This window comes from Ovis aries, chromosome 1 (assembly GCF_016772045.2).
Source record: "Ovis aries strain OAR_USU_Benz2616 breed Rambouillet chromosome 1, ARS-UI_Ramb_v3.0, whole genome shotgun sequence".
Taxonomy (NCBI): domain Eukaryota; kingdom Metazoa; phylum Chordata; class Mammalia; order Artiodactyla; family Bovidae; genus Ovis; species Ovis aries.
In genome coordinates this window covers 203,243,746-203,260,967 of record NC_056054.1, presented here as the reverse complement: position 1 = coordinate 203,260,967, position 17,222 = coordinate 203,243,746, and the positions used below count along the sequence as shown (strand labels likewise).

Here is a 17,222-nt window from a genome sequence, read left to right as displayed (position 1 = left end):
CTGCAGCGTGCAGACCGTGAATCACCTGGGTCCTTGCTGCTTACTGGACAGAGCTGGAATAATGACAATAATAATAGAGATCCAGGGTGCTGTTATTAACACCCACCTTTCCTCCCAAGGACTGTATCTCTCCTCCATCCATCTGACAACCCTCGGGGGTGGGGGTGGGGGGCAGGGAGTTGCTGAGGGCAGAGATTTTGTTGCCCTGTCTTAAATAGGGGGGAAACGAAGGCCAAAGTTATTCTCTGCTGAACCTGGGTAGTCCTGAGAAAAAGGCTGCTTCCCAGTGTCCTCCTGAGGTTGGGAGAGTCATGCAGCCCCACAGTTTCTGGCCCTCCCCACTGGCAAGCTCTAGGCTCAGGTTTTTGAGTTTTCACAGTCTTTCCTCTAATCTTTACTTACAACAGACTTAGGGCTAGGGATGATTATTATCCCTATTTCACAGCTGAGGACACTGAACTTCAGAGAGGTTAGGAAACTTTTCCATGGTCACACAGCAAAGAAGCGGCAGAACCAGGATCTGAACCTGCTGGATTGCCTGTGCCATCCACAGTCAAGAATCCCAGCATCTCCAAGGCTGGCTTCCAAGTCTCTCCTGGCCTTTCTCCATTGTCTTCCTCTCTCGGATTCACGCTATCTCAAGATTAGGGCTCTTCTCAGAGTTCCTTGGAGGACAGCTTTCATTTTCATCTCTGGGCGGCCGTGGAAAAGTAGAGACTCAACACTTTAATTCTGGGGTCTTAGTAATTATCTTGTATCTACCACCCACTCAAGTCTACCCACTAGTTATTATAATAACAACAATAATAATTTAGGGAAGCAGTGATGATGATCACAGCATTCACTGATTCCCCACATTGGAGGCTGGACAGAGATAGATACAGTCTTGCCCTTTTAAAAATTTCATGATGGTTCTGGATTTGGAAGTCAGGAACATTGTGTTCTAGTCTTGGTTCTGGCAAGGATATCAGACCGCATATGGCTGAGTGAGCCCCTAATCCCTCTGTGCCTTTATTTTCCCCTCAGTAAAATGGGAATAACAGTCTTGCAAGGTGAAGTGCTTTAAGGTTCTTGAGAGAACTTGGTAATAGGACCATTTTTTTTCTTTAAGCATCACCACCCCATATTTACCATTTAAAAAAGACCCGGAAGCCTGATGCCTCAGTGATGCATTCATTGTCTTCATGCCCCAATCTCCCACTGCTCTGGCTGCTCAGCCCTTGGGGGAGGGTGCTGGGTCGGGGCTGGGGCAGAGGCTGATCTCTGCGTTGCAGTGGGAGTCTTACTTTTCCAATTCTTATCCTCAATAGCTGCCTCTGCCAAGGCCCTGGAGCTAGAAAAAGCGAGGCTATTGCCTGAGCGCAATAAATGCTTTTATTAGCCCTTTTATTAATGATGGTCCGTATTCGTTGAGAAGCTGGGACAATAGTTATTCCAGTAAAAGGATATTAAGCTCCCGCAGACAGGCCGTGTATATCTAACAAGCTCTGGCCCCCTCCCTCCCCCGACACAGCTTTATTAGGATGCAGCACAGCCCTGGCCTCCTAGCAACTCCAAGAAGAGAGAGGAGGGTGGGGGAGGAGAGGATAAGCGGGTGTCATTAAACACACAGCCCTTTTCAGAGGTTACGGTAAACCAATCACAGGAAGCTTTTGCTTCCCCCTTGAGAGCTGGGGAGCCTGTGTGATTTTTGCCTTTTTTTTTTCTTTGCTGCCTCTGGGTTCTTGGCTATTTTACAGCCAGAGCTGCTAGTGATGAGTTGGTAAAGAAGGAGGACATCCTTGAACCATTTGTTAAATTTGAGACCATTCCCATTCTTTATTTTCAGCTATTTTACATTATTTTTAATTTAACAAACACATTTGTAATACTTACTGTATGCGGCAGTGTTCTGAGTGCTTCTCAAATATTTATTTAATCCTCATAACATCCCTATGAAGCAGGTACTATTATTATTTCTATTCCATAGATGAGGAAATTGAGGCTCAGAGACATGAAGTGACTTGCCCAAGGTCACACAGCTAGTAAGTAACAGAACCAAGTTTGAACCAATACAGTTGTCTCCACTGTACTCCCTCTGAAATTGAAATTGAATGTGAAAAGAACTGGAAAGTATTTCTGAAATTCAGCAGCTTTATCACTTTACTAAAAGGAATTAGATGTCTTCATATAAGTGATATATAGTAAATTATAATAACAACCCTGAAATTCAGAATGTCTGCGAGTTGAAAGCATCCTTAAAGATCGTCTGATCTGATCCTCTGATGAATACAAGAATTCTGTCTGCAACATCCCTCATGTGTAATCCTCCAGCTTTTGCCTGAATTTCTCCAGTGACAGGGAACTCATTACCTCATCAGGCAGATTATTCTAGCTTGGCACACTTTTCACTGTTGCAAAAGAAAGTTCTTCCCCAGGCCAGACTGAAATTTAGCTCCCTGTTACTTATTCTCATGTAGCTACCTTTGTCTTCTAAAACTGGGAAAGAAAAAAAAAAAAGTCTCCAGTTTGTATAGGAGATCAGTCTTGAAGCACTTAAAAACAACTTTCATGCCTCCTTAAATCTTTTTCCTCTTTGGGGTTAAACTTCCTTAGTTCTTTTATGGTTCTCGTTTGTTATAATTTCCAGATTCTCTGTCTTCCTGTTTCCACCCCTCAGATGTTGTCAGTGTTCATCCCAGAGCGGTGTCAGAAGGAAGCACAACACATCAGGTGTGGTCCAGGAGCGCTGAGAACAGGATCACTTCCTGCTCTCCTTGTTTTGAACTCTACCCTCCAGTGATGCAGCCTAAACTCTGAGAGTCACATTATACCCTTGACTCACATTGAACCTTGACTTCCCAGGTGGCTTAGTGGTAAAGAATCCACCTGCCAATGAAGGACAGGCAGGAGACTCTGGTTTGATACCTACTTCAGGAAGATTCCCTGAAGGAGGAAATGGCAACCCACCCTCTCCAGTATCATTGCCTGGGAAATCCCATAGACAGAAGAGCCTGGTGGGGTACAGTCCACAGGGTTGCAGGGTCACGCATGACTGAGCATGCACGAATATTGAACTTGCAACCAATGTGTGGCTCTTTTAGCTCCCTCTTCCAAATTCTGAAATTATACTGCTGAGCTGGGTTTTTGTTTTGTTTTGAGCCCAAGGGTAGTAAATTTCATCTTGTTAAATTCAGTTCCTTGTCCAATCTATCCAGGTAGACTTGGAACCTTACCCTTTTACCCTATTTAATAGTGATTTTGTATCATCTGAAATTTTGATAAATATACTATCTGTGTTCCCATCCAAGTTGTCATCAATTATTTTTTTAAGCTGAATAGGAAAATTTCCTAGGCTAGGTTTGTGGAGGAAGATGAGGTAAAGCTAGAGTGGTTCCAAAAAGACATTTTCTCTTTGGATTGACAGCGGTTCCTGGTGTTGTGCACTTTCTGGGAATGTGAGTGTCTGGGTAACTGAGTGAAGACTCATCCAGCAACATCACTTCTGCGTCAGAGCTTGTGACCCATGACGAGACAGGAAGGCAAATATTGATAACTTGGTTCATAGATCTGATTGCTTCCTATATACTCTCTGCTGACAAGAACTGAGAGTTGAAAGGGAGGATGTTATGAAATAGAAGCAAGGCTCACTGTGAGGAGACAAACAGGACTCCCAGACCAAGTGATTGCTATAAGCATTGAAATCTCCAGAACTGAAAAAGAAGACATTCTTGGAGCGAAGACAGAGCTAACAAAAAAAAAAAAAAAAGAGCTTTGGCACATTGCATGGAGTTTGAATAGATTTTTCTCAGCTTGAACAGCCATTCTCTTCTGTCATTCCTCAGAGGCCACACCTAAAAGCCAAAAGAATCAGACTGAGGCCACCTCATTGGGGTTCACAGCAGGGGGGTCTCTGTTTATGCCAGAGGTGTTGGAAATCAATTTAATGTCAAAGTCCTCCTCCCCAGCCCACTCATACCATGCACCACAGGGGTGTATTTTTAACTGTCTTTCTAATATTCCCTCAAATTGTTCTTCTCCTTGCCCGTTTTATCACAGTCTTTTTCTTCTCTAACTCCCACCTCTTCTCCTCCACAGGCTCCGCCCTGACCCCCTCAGGAGTCTGGTGGGCTGTGGTGTCCCAGGCACCTGAGTTGGATGCAGCTGTGGGGCTGGAGGTCAGTTTTGGTGCCTGGGGTTAATTACTGGTGCCTGAGACTTATGGGATTTCTAAGACAGTCACGGAGGAGAAATGGGACCAGGCTGCCAAGTCCACGTATGGCAAGCCAGGAAAGCCGGTCTGTGAGAGAGCCTGGAGCCAAGGGGGAACCAATGTCAGGGGCAGACAGGGCAGTAGATGCTGAACTGATGAGCACGCAGAGTTTTTAGTGTGTCACTGGTGGCCAAGGCAGAGGCATGCTTCATGGGGCTAAGGGCCCAGGCTGGCAAAGAATATCCCCAGCCCCATGCCTCCCTACTCCATACTCCATCTCTGATGCCCATCTCTTTCTTGCTCCCACAATGCACTGGGTTGCTATTTTAGTTCATTCAGGCTGCTGTAACAAAAACACCATAGACTGGGCAGCTTCAAAAGCAAACACTTATTTTTCATACTTCCAGAGGTTGGGGAGTCCAGGATGGAAGTGCCAGCTGACTCAGTGTCTGGTGAGATCCCATTTCCTAGATCACAGACCATCATTGTCTTACTGTGTCTACCTGACAGAAGGGGTGAGAGAGCTCTCTGGGGTCTCTTTACTTTATTTATAGTTTTTTGGCTGCACTGTGCCATGTGGCATGCAGGATCTTGGTTCCCTGACCAGGGACTGAACCAAGGACTCTTAACCATTGGACCACCAAGGAAGTACCCGGAGTCTCTTTTAGAAGAGCATGGATCCCATTCATGAGGGCTTCATCCTCGTGACTCAATCACCTCCCAAAGGCCCCACCTCCTGTTCAGTTCAGTTGCTCAGTTGTGTCCGACTCTTTGTGACCCCATGAACTGCAACACACCAGGCCTCCCTGTCCATCACTAACTCCCGGAGTCCACCCAAACCCATGTCCACTGCGTCGGTGATGCCATCCAACCATCTCATCCTCTGTCGTCCCCTTCTCCTCCTACCCTCAATCTTTCCCAGCATCAGGGTCTTTTCAAATGAATTAGCTCTTCAAATCAGGTGGCCAAAGTATTGGAGTTTCAGCTTCAGCATCAGTCCCTCCAATGAACACCCAGGACTGATTTCCTTTAGGATGGACTAGTTGGATCTCTTTGCAGTCCAAGGGACTCTCAAGAGTCTTCTCCAACACCACAGTTCAAAAGCATCAATTCTTCGGTGCTCAGCTTTCTTTATAGTCCAACTTTCACATCCATATATGACCACTGGAAAAACCATAGTCTTGACTAGATGGACCTTTGTTGGCAAAGTAATGTCTCTGCTTTTGAGTATGCTATCTAGGTTGGTCATAACTTTCCTTCCAATGAGCAAGTGTCTTTTAATTTCATGGCTACAATCACCATCCTCATGACACCACCACATCAGGGATGACACAAGCCTGCAGTCTATAATCAACTTGAATTTTCCATCTATTGGACTTGATGCACGGGGCCCACTCTCAACTCAGGAGGTGCATCCCTTCCACTCAAAGGACTTGTAATCAATGTAAGAGATGCTCCTGCTACCTGCTTCAGCTTGTTGGAGTCCCACTAGGTGGACCACCTCCACCTGGCCTCCCTGCTTGGCTAGGTTTCAGGGAGTTGGACACTCACCATCGGGCCCTGTGCCCAGTAAGATCTGAACTCAAACAGGAGGGTGGCCACCCTCAAAAAGATGGAAACCACTTATCTGTACAGAGTCAACATTTCCATTAATTTAGTAATGGCACCCACCTGCCAATGCAGGAGATGCAAAAGATGCGAGTTCAATCCCTGTGTCAGGAAGATCCCCCAGAGGAGGAAATGACAACGCACTCCAGTATTCTTGTCTGGGAAATCCCATGGACAGAGGAGCCTGGAAGACTACAGTCCATGGAGTCGCAAAAGAGTCAGACATGACTTAGAGACTAAAAAAACAACAAACTTGTAAAAAGATGCGTGTAAACAGAATCTGTTTTTTAGTCATATACATTAAGGGAGTACATAAACCAAACCAACCCCTACAGTTTGTCTGGACTGAGTATTTCACTTTACGATTTATCTTTAAGTCACACTGATCTAGTTAAAGGCCATAGGCCTTATTATTATTCTCTGTTATTAGCCAAATTCTTGTTTGCTTGTGGTCTGATTCTTTCAGGTGTAGGCTTGTGTTAATTTGTAGGGTTGATTTATTTATGTCATATTACAGTCTAGTCTATCCATTTCCTATGTGTTTTCCTCTCAAGATGATCACCAATTCAAAATGAATTAAAACCCTAAACCCAGGAGTGGGACAAAAGGAGTGAAAATGGGATTTGAGAATTTGAGAAGGATCATCTCTTGGTATCTTGGCCCAGTTGTCCTAGACCCCAAAGGCAGATGGAAGCACTCAGCTCAGAGGGGAGGGAAATAGGAAGATAACAAAGATGAAAACACCAACTCCACCCAAATGACTCAAATGAAGGTGCGTCTTGGAGTCTTTTTGTTTTTTTGAAACTCGAGGCCTGAACCTAGGAGAGCAATGTCCAGCTGCCTGTGCTCGAATGGGAGCTTCATAAATCTCCAAAAAGTGGCTGACCCTTTCTCTTCTCTCTTTGGCTCTGTTTCCTTCTTTGCTGAGGGTCCTGATTTGTCAGAGCAGAAGGGAATTACATCAGTCAGTTTTGAATCAGACAAAACAAAACCAAATGGACAGCCTTCCTTGGAAATGAAAAGATACTGGTGGGAATTTTTTTTTTCCACCACCCCTGACTTACTAAGCAGCACTAAGTATATTAGAAGAGAGTGGACAGGATTTCAGATATATGAAGGGGAGCAGCAATTTGAACCCTGAGTTGGGTGGGGCTTGGGTAGGAAAGCAAAGGTATGGATTCAGCCTCATGATTCTCCCTCTCCCCCTGGAGATGAGAAGAGATGAAGAGACAGAAGCAGTGCAGGTATGAAGGTGTACATCTGCAGGAATGCCCCTGTACATGCCGCTAAAAGGAGTAAACAGAAGAGAGTCCAGGAGAGGAAAAGAAGAGGTGAGTGAAGTTCAACAAGAAAATACTCAGGTCAATAATAGTGATCATAAGAACCACTGAGGGTAAGAGTGATAATAACTATACGCTGCATTCATCCATTCAACATGCATTTGTTCACTGCTGCTCTGGGCACAGCATGTTCTAGGGTCTGAGGATCCAGCGGTAAATGAAATTAAGCCACTCCTTCAGGAAGTTCTAGAGTAATTACTGTCAGGCAGGTAGCATTCCTCATCTCATCTATTGACCCTATGAAGTGGTTACTATTATCCCATCCTACAAACGATAAAACTGAAGCACAAAGAAGCTTTTATAACTTGGGCAAGTCTCACAGCTGAGCCAAAATTTGGCCTCAGGTCCCTCTGACCCCAGAGCCCCTAGAGTGTGATATGCAGCCCCCTCTAGTGAGTCCCCAGTGAAGCCCCACTGGCCCAGCCTCAGAGGTGAGAACTCCTTGGACCGACCACTTTCCCTCCTTGAACTTGATTCTATCCATCCGTGGCAAAGAGGGGATGGATTCACAATCTCTGAAGTCCCCTCCCACTTATTTGGAAACATATTCTATACTGGTATCCTCCCTGCTCCCAAGAGCTTCTCATGGAGATGAGTGGGAGGAGCTAAGTGGATGTTCAAAGAGAGATGACAACCCAGAGTAATATTTCCCACACAGGGTTCCAAGGATTTCTTTCCTGGGATTCTGAAGTTTTCTATGAGAATTTGATGTTTGTGAAACAGATTCCTTGAGAGCCCTCAGTTCCAGAGAGAAGCAGTCCTAGAGTTGCCTTCTGACCAGCAGAGAAGGGAGAATGATGGGGTGGAAGGAAGGGTGGGGAGAAGGGTCTGCTGGACCTCAGGAAGCAGCCTGTCTGGGCAGTTACCTTTCTTCCTGGAGGTTCGGGACTGGGGCAGTCCCAGCATAGCCCCTCCCCTTAGCCTGCCTTCTTTAAATACCTGCAAGTCATGAGGGAGTGACTCAAGAAGGAGGGGTTATATGTATATTTAACGCTGTTTCACAGCAGAAACCAACACAACATTGTAAAGCAATTATCCGCCAATTAAAAAAAGACTCTCTCTCTAAAAAATATCAGCAAGTCCACATGCCCCCTGAAGCTGGGAGAGGCGAAAGGCAGTGGGGGAATGGGTGGGGGGTGCCCAAGGTGGTTCAGGGTGCACCCAGAACTTTGCGAGTCAGGCTAGAGCATTTGGGGGAGGAGGGATGTGCCGCCAAATGGTCATGGGTGCCCAAACAAGGCGGGACGGGTCCCAGCTCTTCCCCTTAACCCCGACTCACCTCACCCGGCTAGTTAACTGTTCTAATGTGAAAAGTGAGGCGAGAATGTGAGCCTGGCTTGCCCAGGAGCTAAAAGCAGCCCAGGTCCCCCTGATAAGCTTAGTCAACTTATTAAATTACCCAGGAAAAATAGAGATGGAATATTAATTCCACACACCTCTCTCCTCTGCCTGGGGAACCTGCCTTCTCTGGGTTTCACTTTTCAAAGCCTGAAATAGATATGGAGATTTTGTGCTTAATTAAAGGAGAAGGGTGCTCACTTCAAGTCTTTTCAAAATCATTTTGGTTCTGAGCTCAGTGGAGCCAGTGAAGACCCAGTCACCATCTGGCAGGAAAGGTGTTAACTTGGAGTCTCCAGTCAATTCTAGACCTCAGATTCAAAAACAAAGAGAATTAATTTCGGAGTCCCCCTTGGCTGGCCCCTCCTAGCCGGTAAGCCGAGAGCCTCTGTATTGACTTGCTAGGTATTAAAAAGTTAAGTCTGCTAGGTCACCTGCAGCACAGAATGCCAGGTGCCAGAGCCTGCCCCATGGGGCAGGATTATCTTATCAGCCAGGCTGATAGCACTCGGGAAAGCCTGGCCATAAGGAGCAAATATTTATAAGCCCAACACCTTTCAGTCCGTAACAGATTAGGCACGGGATGGCAGCAAGCGCAGGGGGCTGAGTCAGCAATCAGCTCTGGGCTTTGGAGCCTGGCTCCCCATCAGAACCCTCCTGTGCATGCTCGGCTCACGAAGAAGGCATGTTGAGTGCTGAACCGTGTAGGAGGCGCTTTCCCTCCTATTCCCTCACCAGACCCTCATGCCAGCCTGGCGAGAGAGCTATTGTGTTGCTCCCATTTTACAGTGGAAGAGACTAAGGTACAGAGAGGTTCACTGATTCGCACTTTCACATCGCTAGCAAGTGTGACTTAAACTAGGTTTTCTGGCTCCAGAACTTGTTTGTTTTCGAAGCTGCAGCAGTGGCCTTGACTGGTTCTCACTTGGCCATGCTTTAAATTCACAGCTCCCCAAGGAGCCCCCTGTGCCCCTCAATTCCCTGGTCACAAGCTCCTCTCACTTGGCAGATGAGGCCAACCAGAATCTGATAAAGAGGGAAAAGGAGATAGTGACCCCATGGGAACAGTCACTAAAATAGCCCTGGCCCCAAAACACACATATCCCTGTGGGCTCTCCGAGGGTTTGGAATTCATTCCTTTGGGTCTCCTGGTCTTTTCTGTTTATTCATTCTCCCTGGGAGAGGTGATTAAATGATTAGATGCAAATGAATTAGAATGAGAGGTCATCCTTGGTGTCAGAGGAGGTGTCACTGATTCCCTCTGTGCCAGTGTGGAGGGAGGCTGGGGGGAACCTGGGGGAAGCCCCCTCCCTCTGGGTCTTGGGTTTCTTCTCTGCCAAAGGAGACTAAATGATCTTAGACATCCTTACTTCCTGAACCTCAGAAAAATCTCCTGGGACGAGGAGCTCCATAACCCTTCTCTTTTCATCCTCAGCCAGGAGAGCAGGAGTATTCTGAGGAAACAACTTCTAAACTGACTGCAAAAGAAGTGAGTAGCTGGGGTCAGGAAGCAGCCCGTGCAGAGGCCTGGAGGTAAGTGCCGACATGCATGTCTGAGCAACTGTGGTCCCAAAGCTTAGGTTACAAGAGGTTGAGAAATAAGGTTCAGAGATAAGCAGGAGCCAGATTACAAAAAGTCTTGTAAGACCATGTTAAGGAGTGTGGGCTTTATCCTAAGAGCAATAGGAAGCCAGAAAGGAGTTAAAGCAAAGAAGTGGTGTGACAGTAGGTATGTTTTAATACTTTCCCTCTGTAACAAATGTGGAGACTAGATTGGAGGCCGAGGAACAGAAGAAGGTGATGGGAAGAGGAAGGGCAGTGGGAGAGAGACCCCACCTGAACTTCTTTCTGCTTCCCACCCCCTTCCTCTGATCTAGGTTGGCCTGGTTGTGATACCTGTATTTGCAAGAGTAATACTACTGGGCTTCCCAGGTGGCTCAGACAGTGAAAAGAATCTGCCTGCAATGCGGGAGACCCCAGTTTGATTCCTGAGTTGGGAAGATCCCCTGGAGAAGGGAATGGCAACTCACTCCAGTATTTTTGCCTGGAGAATCCCCTGGACAGAGGAGGCTGGTGAGTTACAGTCCATCAACTTGCAAAGAGTCAGACATGACTGACTGATAAACACTCACTTTTTCACCACTTATAGTTGCTTCCTTTGTGCCAGGCACTGTGTGGGGTGCTGTCTGTGCTTTGTCTCATTTATGCCTCATGGTAACCCTACCAGGTAGGAATGCTTACCACCTGGAATTTATAGATGAGAAAACGTGGGTCAGAGAGGCCAGGTGTCTTGCCCTCGGTCACACGGCTGATAAGTTGCAGCAGCACTACACAGGCAGAGATGTGGCTCACTGTTTTTAACCATGGGTGCCCTGCCCCCTGAGATACCACCCCCACGGGTAGCCTGCACTTTCAGGGCAGGATGGAGCTCTGTTGGCCAGCTTCCTGCAGCAGAGGAGAATTGGAGCAGAGGTCCTAGTTAGCACAGATGTAATTTGCCGTGGGTCCCCTTTAAACATGCTGTGTGGTGCATCTGGAGAGGGTGTGAGGTCTTTGGGAGCGTTTGGGATCACATGGCTGGTTCACCTTTTTGGTCAGAGGAGAAACAGAGTCAGGCCTGGGGCAGGCTGTGGTGCTACAACCCTCCTCTCCATCCACCTCTCACATGAAGGGGCCTCTCAGAAGCCTTGGGGCTTCAGGAACCACTTCCCAATCCAAAGAGGAGCCAAGAAGTCACACTTCACAGAAGCTAGAGAATGCAGAGGGAGAATGGTTGTTACTTCTTTCCCACACTGCCTTTTCTAGAGGGGAATAGGACCCCAGGTCTGGGTCAGGGAGCTCTGAAGGGCACCCCAAGGTGGTTAGCACAGGGGCAGTGCTCCCAAAGGCCAGGTAGAGTAGAAGGGTAGACTGACATCTCTGATTTGATTCCCCCAAAGTCACTGGAGACCCCCAGTGATATTCACCCACTTCTATCCCATGATACAGAACAAAGAGGTTACTTTGCTGAGAACCAGGAGTGCAGGCTTCTGTGCTGGGCCCTGCCACACTGGGCTGGGCAACCTTGGAAAGGTCCCTCTCCTGCTCCTTTTCCCTCACCGGATGGGGTGAGCCCTAAATGCCCCCTCTCCCAGCCCTGGAGTCCAAGTCTCCAGGGTCTGGATGAGCCTGTGGTCCAAGCTGGCTGGCTTCACAGCCCTCTCCAGTCATGGGGGCCCATCCTCTTTCCCAGGGGGCCACCCTGGAGCCAGGCTAGAGAGCAGGCCAGCGGTTCTGCTCCTGCCCCACCCCCTAATTCCCCACTTCACTTCCCCACTCCCCCCTTACTCTAGGAGGACACCAACCCTTCTGGGTGTGCTCTGTCAGTTGGATAGGGCAGGCTTGCACCTGCAGAAGGGCACTCTAATTTATTTTGCATCATTTTGCATTACCTGGCTCCTGGGCCTCCAGCTTGACATGCAGATTTATGTAAAAGAGACCCGACATGCAAATGAGCCAGGCCTGCCACTTGTTTTAGCAACAGGCAGGGCCGCATCACTGGCTCCTCCGGCCCAGCTGTTCTCCCCATGGCCCATGGATCGCTCAGGCTGAGGTCCGTCTCCCTGCTGCGCTGCCTCTGCTCTGCTCTGCTCAGAGCTCAGGCCAGCTGGGAAGTCAACTTGACAGCGAGGTTAGAAAGAAGAAAGCTCCAACCCTGCTTCCCCAAGGAGTTTCTGGCTGTGACCTGTTAGGAGACAGTGGAGAGATAAAGACAAACACCCCCAACTGACCAGAGAGAAAGAGGCCACCTGAGAGGTGCACAGGGATTCAGAGGGGCCAGGGAACAGGGATGCATAGAAAACAAGCATGAACGGAGAGGGACAGGCAGATGGACAAAGAGCAGGCAAAGCACAAAGTCAGAGATGGGGAGAAGCAAAAAAAAAAAAAAAAGCCAGCAGAGACAAGAGGCAGGAGAGATGGGGACACAGGAGGGGGTTGCTGATGGAGGGGGCGGGCACCGAGAAAGGGACAGATTTCAGAGCTGCTGTGGAGGAAGAGTAAGGATATAGCAACAGCCAGGCTGCGGGGAGGAAACGTGAGGGAGGAGTTGGCGATGATGACAGCTTGACGTTGGGGGGTGGGGAGAAGGAGTCACAGGCGGAAGTGACGGGGGAGACCTGTGGGGAGAGACAGGGGCGCCGCCCCGACAGCAACTTGGCTGCCACAGGCGGGAGCCCCGCCACCACCACCACCACCTCGCAAACCGAGTCCTACCTTCCTAGCTATATGCGGGCTTCCGTGCTAGCTCAGTAATCAAGAATCCACCTGCCCGTGCAGGAGGTGCGGGTTCCATCCCTGGGTCGGGAAGATCCCCTGGAGAAGAAGATGGCAACCCACTCCAGTATTCTTGCCTGGAGAATCCCATGGACAGAGGAGCCTGGCGGGCTACAGTCCATGCGGTCTCAAAGGAGTCAGACTAAATACCACCACCTATAATACTTATATACCTACATATCTACAGAGCACCCTTACAAAGCACATGGATATGCAGTGGGTAGAAGAAAACATTCCATAGCCGTGAGGCTCTAGAGAGGGAGCTTGAGGGGTTGTCCAGTGTGGCAGTAGCCGCTGTGTCTGTCCTCACAGGACCTAGGGAGAATTCACAGCTGGTCACCCCAACCTTCCGGCTGGAGAGCAGCCAACAAGCTGGGTCCAGACTGTTCCCTGCTCACCTGTCCCAGCCAGCCTCCCACTTCCTGTCCCTTGAATGCACTCGGTTTGAGCAAGAAAGTAAGCAAGAAAATCAAAACACAAAGAGGGAACCCATCATGCTCCCGCAGCCTCTTTTGTAGGGAAATTGACAGTGTGGGAGGAGGGAACGGGCAGAGGCCCTGGGTAGGTGGTGGTGAACTCTGGCAGGGCGGGAATACTCCCTGGGCTTCTGGATAATCTCCACCTCTGCACTCCCCTGCCACCAGAGCTCCAGGGAGAGGACAGAGGAGGCATTTCTTAAAACCTGAGGTGTCAACACTGAAGGTGTCCTCAGAACCCCTCCAGCCCAACTTCATCATTTCGTGGAAGAGGGCGCTATGACCCAGAAAGTTCCAGCAGCCCGGTTAGGGCGTAGCCCCCATAGTGTGGGGTTGGGCTAAGGGACATTTTTTGTTAAGCAACACTTGTTCCCTCCAGATGGTCCCTTGGCACTGACTGACCTTGCCCTCTATGCCGCTGGGATTCCACTGACTTGCCCATGTCTGTCCTGGATACACACACAGCCCCTTGAAGGGTAGACTATTTTTACTCTGAGATGGATGAATTTGGTACATATCGTGAAACTTATGGGCACAGACACTTCTGTGCACTTTTCACCTGTGCTCCAGGAAGACCTAAGGCTCTCTGGGTCACCTTTACCATCTCACCAGCTAGTACTTGCCGGTTCCCAGCAGATAAAGCCTGCAAATAGCTGAGTCCAATGAAAGCGTCGTGTGAGCCGTGGGATTTTCACCTGGCAGAGATCTGCTCTAAGCTGGGGTCTCCAGACACCTGGGTCATCTCCAGAACCCCTCCTTGCTCCTCCTCCCATCTAGAAGTGCAGGTCAGCTCCTCAGACTCCCATCACTGCCTGGGTCTGACTCAGTCCGCTTGGTTCAGCCAGAGGTCATATGGCTCCAATCCAGGCCCATCTTTTGGGTCAAAGGCCAGCCTCATGTGTCACTTCTGTGTTAAACTCTGATTCGGTGGTTTTTAACTCCTTGGAATGGGAGACGCTTCTGGGGACAGGATTAAGGCTATGAAATCTCTCCCCTCATGCTACTGTTCATGTCCTTGAGACTTTGCATATTGATATCAGGGAATTCATGGACTCTCTGAAGCCCTCAGACCAAGACAGACAGACCCAAGGGTCCTGTTGGCAGGAAGCCAGGGTCCCCGGGGAGGCCCAAGGCCCCAAATCATTTCAGAAGAAACTGAAGCCCTAACAAAGTGACATTTCAGGAGACTTCCCACAGAATGGCTTCTCTCCCTCTTTCCATCTCAGGAATTCCTTTTCTAGGCAACTGTTTCTTCCTTGTTGAAAAGTCAGATCTAAGCTTTACCACTATACCCTAGCTTCATATCGGGCAAGCTGAAATGGCACATAATGCCCAGCTCAGTTCTCCTTCCCCTTGTACTCTCTCTCTCTGTGTCCCTGTCTCCAGTGGCCCCTCCCAGGCAGCGCATGCCCTTGACCCCATTTTGCTTTGTCTCAAGCCAGGGCTCAGCTGAGCACCAGACCCTGAAATGGCTCCAGAAGAGGTGCAGGGTAGATGATGCACTCTTGGGGAGTTGAAAGCTTGCTCGTCATGTCACCTCATCATCCAGGGGAGACCATGGATGTTCACGATCTCAGAAAAAGGGCCTCTGAGGGCAAGAGTGGATGGGAGGAGCAGAGAAGCCCTAGGAGAAAGGGAAGGGTAGGCAACCCAACTGAGAATTCCCTCTGCAGATTCCAGATCCTGAGTGCTGCCATATCCCTGCCCCCACCTCCCCTTTTCCAAAAGTAGGTGATAGAGAAGGCTGTGGACTGCGGACTCTGGGCCTGGCTGGAGATGCTGAGAGGCCTCTGTGTGAAGGAGGAATGATGGGAAGGCTGGAATCTCTGGGGACCAGGGCGGGCCGGGGGCCTGGGAAGATCCTTGTGGAAGGCCCAAGACCCAGGGTGGCCAGGACTCAAAGAGTAAGAGCAGGCGCCTTGCCAGAGAGGGGTCCAGCCAGCCCACAGGGTGGCCTGGCCTTCCACCGTGCCTTTAGATGGAGAAAGCTGCTTAATCTCCCCCTGGAAATCAGGAAGTTGGAACCCACACAGCTGATTACGGGACCAGAGGAGTGATTTCAGAGGAAAGATGAAAAGAATTAAAGTCAGCTCAGGAGGGAGCAGAGGAGAGAGAGCTGGGAGGTGGGGGCACGTGCTGAGGAGTTTGTCTGCAAAGCCCCTGCACCCTGAGCCCAGCTGGGAGAGCTCTTGTAGGGGCAGGTGGGGGGCTTTGCTGAGGTGGGGTGTGTGGGTGAGGGTCAGGCCTGTCACATGGAGGTATTCTGAGGGGTGAGGCTCAACGTTGAGAGGAACTACCGGGGGTTCTGAAGATCATGAGAGAGCGCTGAGAGGAGACCCCCAGAGGCCGGGAATAGAGCTTAAGCCTTGATTTCCAGTCCAGGCAGGGCCCTCGTGAGTGTGGTGGTGCCAGTCCAGGCAGGGCCCTCGTGCGTGTGGTGGTGGTGATGGGGGTTGCTGTTGTGTGGGGTGGGGCCTGGTCCTCTCCACTGTCCCTCTCCTCCAGGCCTGGAAACTCCAGCCCCACGTCTTCTGGCTAAGCAGGAAAAAGGACAAGAAAGTGTGTGGTGGGTGGGTTATCTATCCTGACAGAAAGTGTCACCCAGGCCGTCCTGGGGCTGAGGGGGCAAGGACAGGGGCTTGTTGTCCCAGGAGACCCTGGGATGAGGGACAAGGACTGTCCTGTAATGGCCTTGTCCTGCTTCAGGTCTAGACAGGAGAGTTGAGGCTGGAGGACAGCTGGGCTCAGGCAGAGCCTCTGGTGACTGCTCTGCTCTGTTGTCTGCCCCAGTCACTCACTCACTCACTCACTCACACACACACGTACACACACAGATGTACACACACACACGTACACCACTCAACCATACTCGCTTGCTCTCATATTCTCTCTCTCTCTCTCTCTCTCACACACACATGCACACTTAAACATACATTTAAATAACTTGCAGACGTATATTAGCAAAAACATTCCATCTGGGCTGGGATTTCTCTCATTGCTTTGAATTCCCCTGAGTTTTAACTTGAAAAAAAAAAATAGGAAGAGGCAAAGATTTGACTAATGTTGGGTTAAGGTTTTTTTCTTACCCCTTTCTTTCTTGGTTACCGACTGCCAAGAATTTATGTTTGTAAAAGGAAAAGAATTAACTGTGTTGATTAAGAGGCAAACTCCCTGGAAACGTTCCCTCTTAACCCTTTGGTGCCCTCTCAGCAAGCGATGCTGGGGCTCTCTGGTCCAGGGCTTCACAACCTTCCAGGGGGCTGGTACTCCCCAAAGGGAGCTTACAGAATGGAGGCAGCCTGTGCCCTTCTGCTGTGCGAATGTGTATGAGGAGGAGCAGATGTGTGGGTAAGCGTTGTGAGAGTTCATGTGTGCGCGTGGGTGCTGTGAGTTTGTGTGTGCACGTGTGTGAGTGTGCAAGTGTGGGAGTGAGTGTGGTGACCACATGTCTGTCCATCAGTAGATGTGGGGTGTGCTGGGCATCCCTGCCTCCCTCTGGCTGTGTAGTAAAACACCAGGAAGGCAGAGGACCTTCAGCTTGACCAAATTAAGCGGGGGGCTAAGATCTAGCAGAGGCAGGGGGGCCGAGGGGTTGGGGGTGGGGAGGTTTCAGCTGAGGAAGCAGGTTCTTTCCTGATATCTAGCAGCTGTTACCACGGACTGACCACAGCCAAAGCCAAGCCTGGCTCAGTGTCCTTGTATGGGGAACAGGGGGTGGGGGAATTCTCTCCTCTTTCCATCTCAGCCTAAGCATCCACCAAAGGTGTTCCCTCCCTGTTCTCCTTCCACAGCTCGCCCAGCCCTTAGGAAGAGCCTGGGCTGCATGGCTCCCGAGCTTATCCTCTGGGATAGGGCAGCCCTGGAGCTGGGACCAAGGGCTCTGACTGGAGAAACGATGTTGTAGGGAGAAAGAGGAGCAAAGAAAGTATAGCTCCTTAGAAGCTCTGAGCCTCA

At 49.5% G+C, this 17,222-nt stretch overlaps 1 long non-coding RNA gene across 2 annotated transcripts in view; it reads left to right on the top strand.

The window, feature by feature from the left end:
* The window catches only part of LOC105602901 (uncharacterized), a 71,299-nt gene that overhangs the window by 40,362 nt on the left and 13,715 nt on the right, over positions 1 to 17,222 (top strand). Inside the window, exons 2-5 of one of the 2 annotated variants that reach the window (XR_009601666.1) lie at positions 6,355 to 6,572; positions 7,012 to 7,131; positions 9,914 to 10,011; positions 10,356 to 10,551. This is a non-coding gene — a long non-coding RNA (uncharacterized LOC105602901). Of the gene's footprint in view, positions 1 to 6,058; positions 7,132 to 9,913; positions 10,012 to 10,355; positions 10,552 to 17,222 lie in introns of those variants that run through there. The other variant, XR_003588571.3, reaches the window with a different exon arrangement.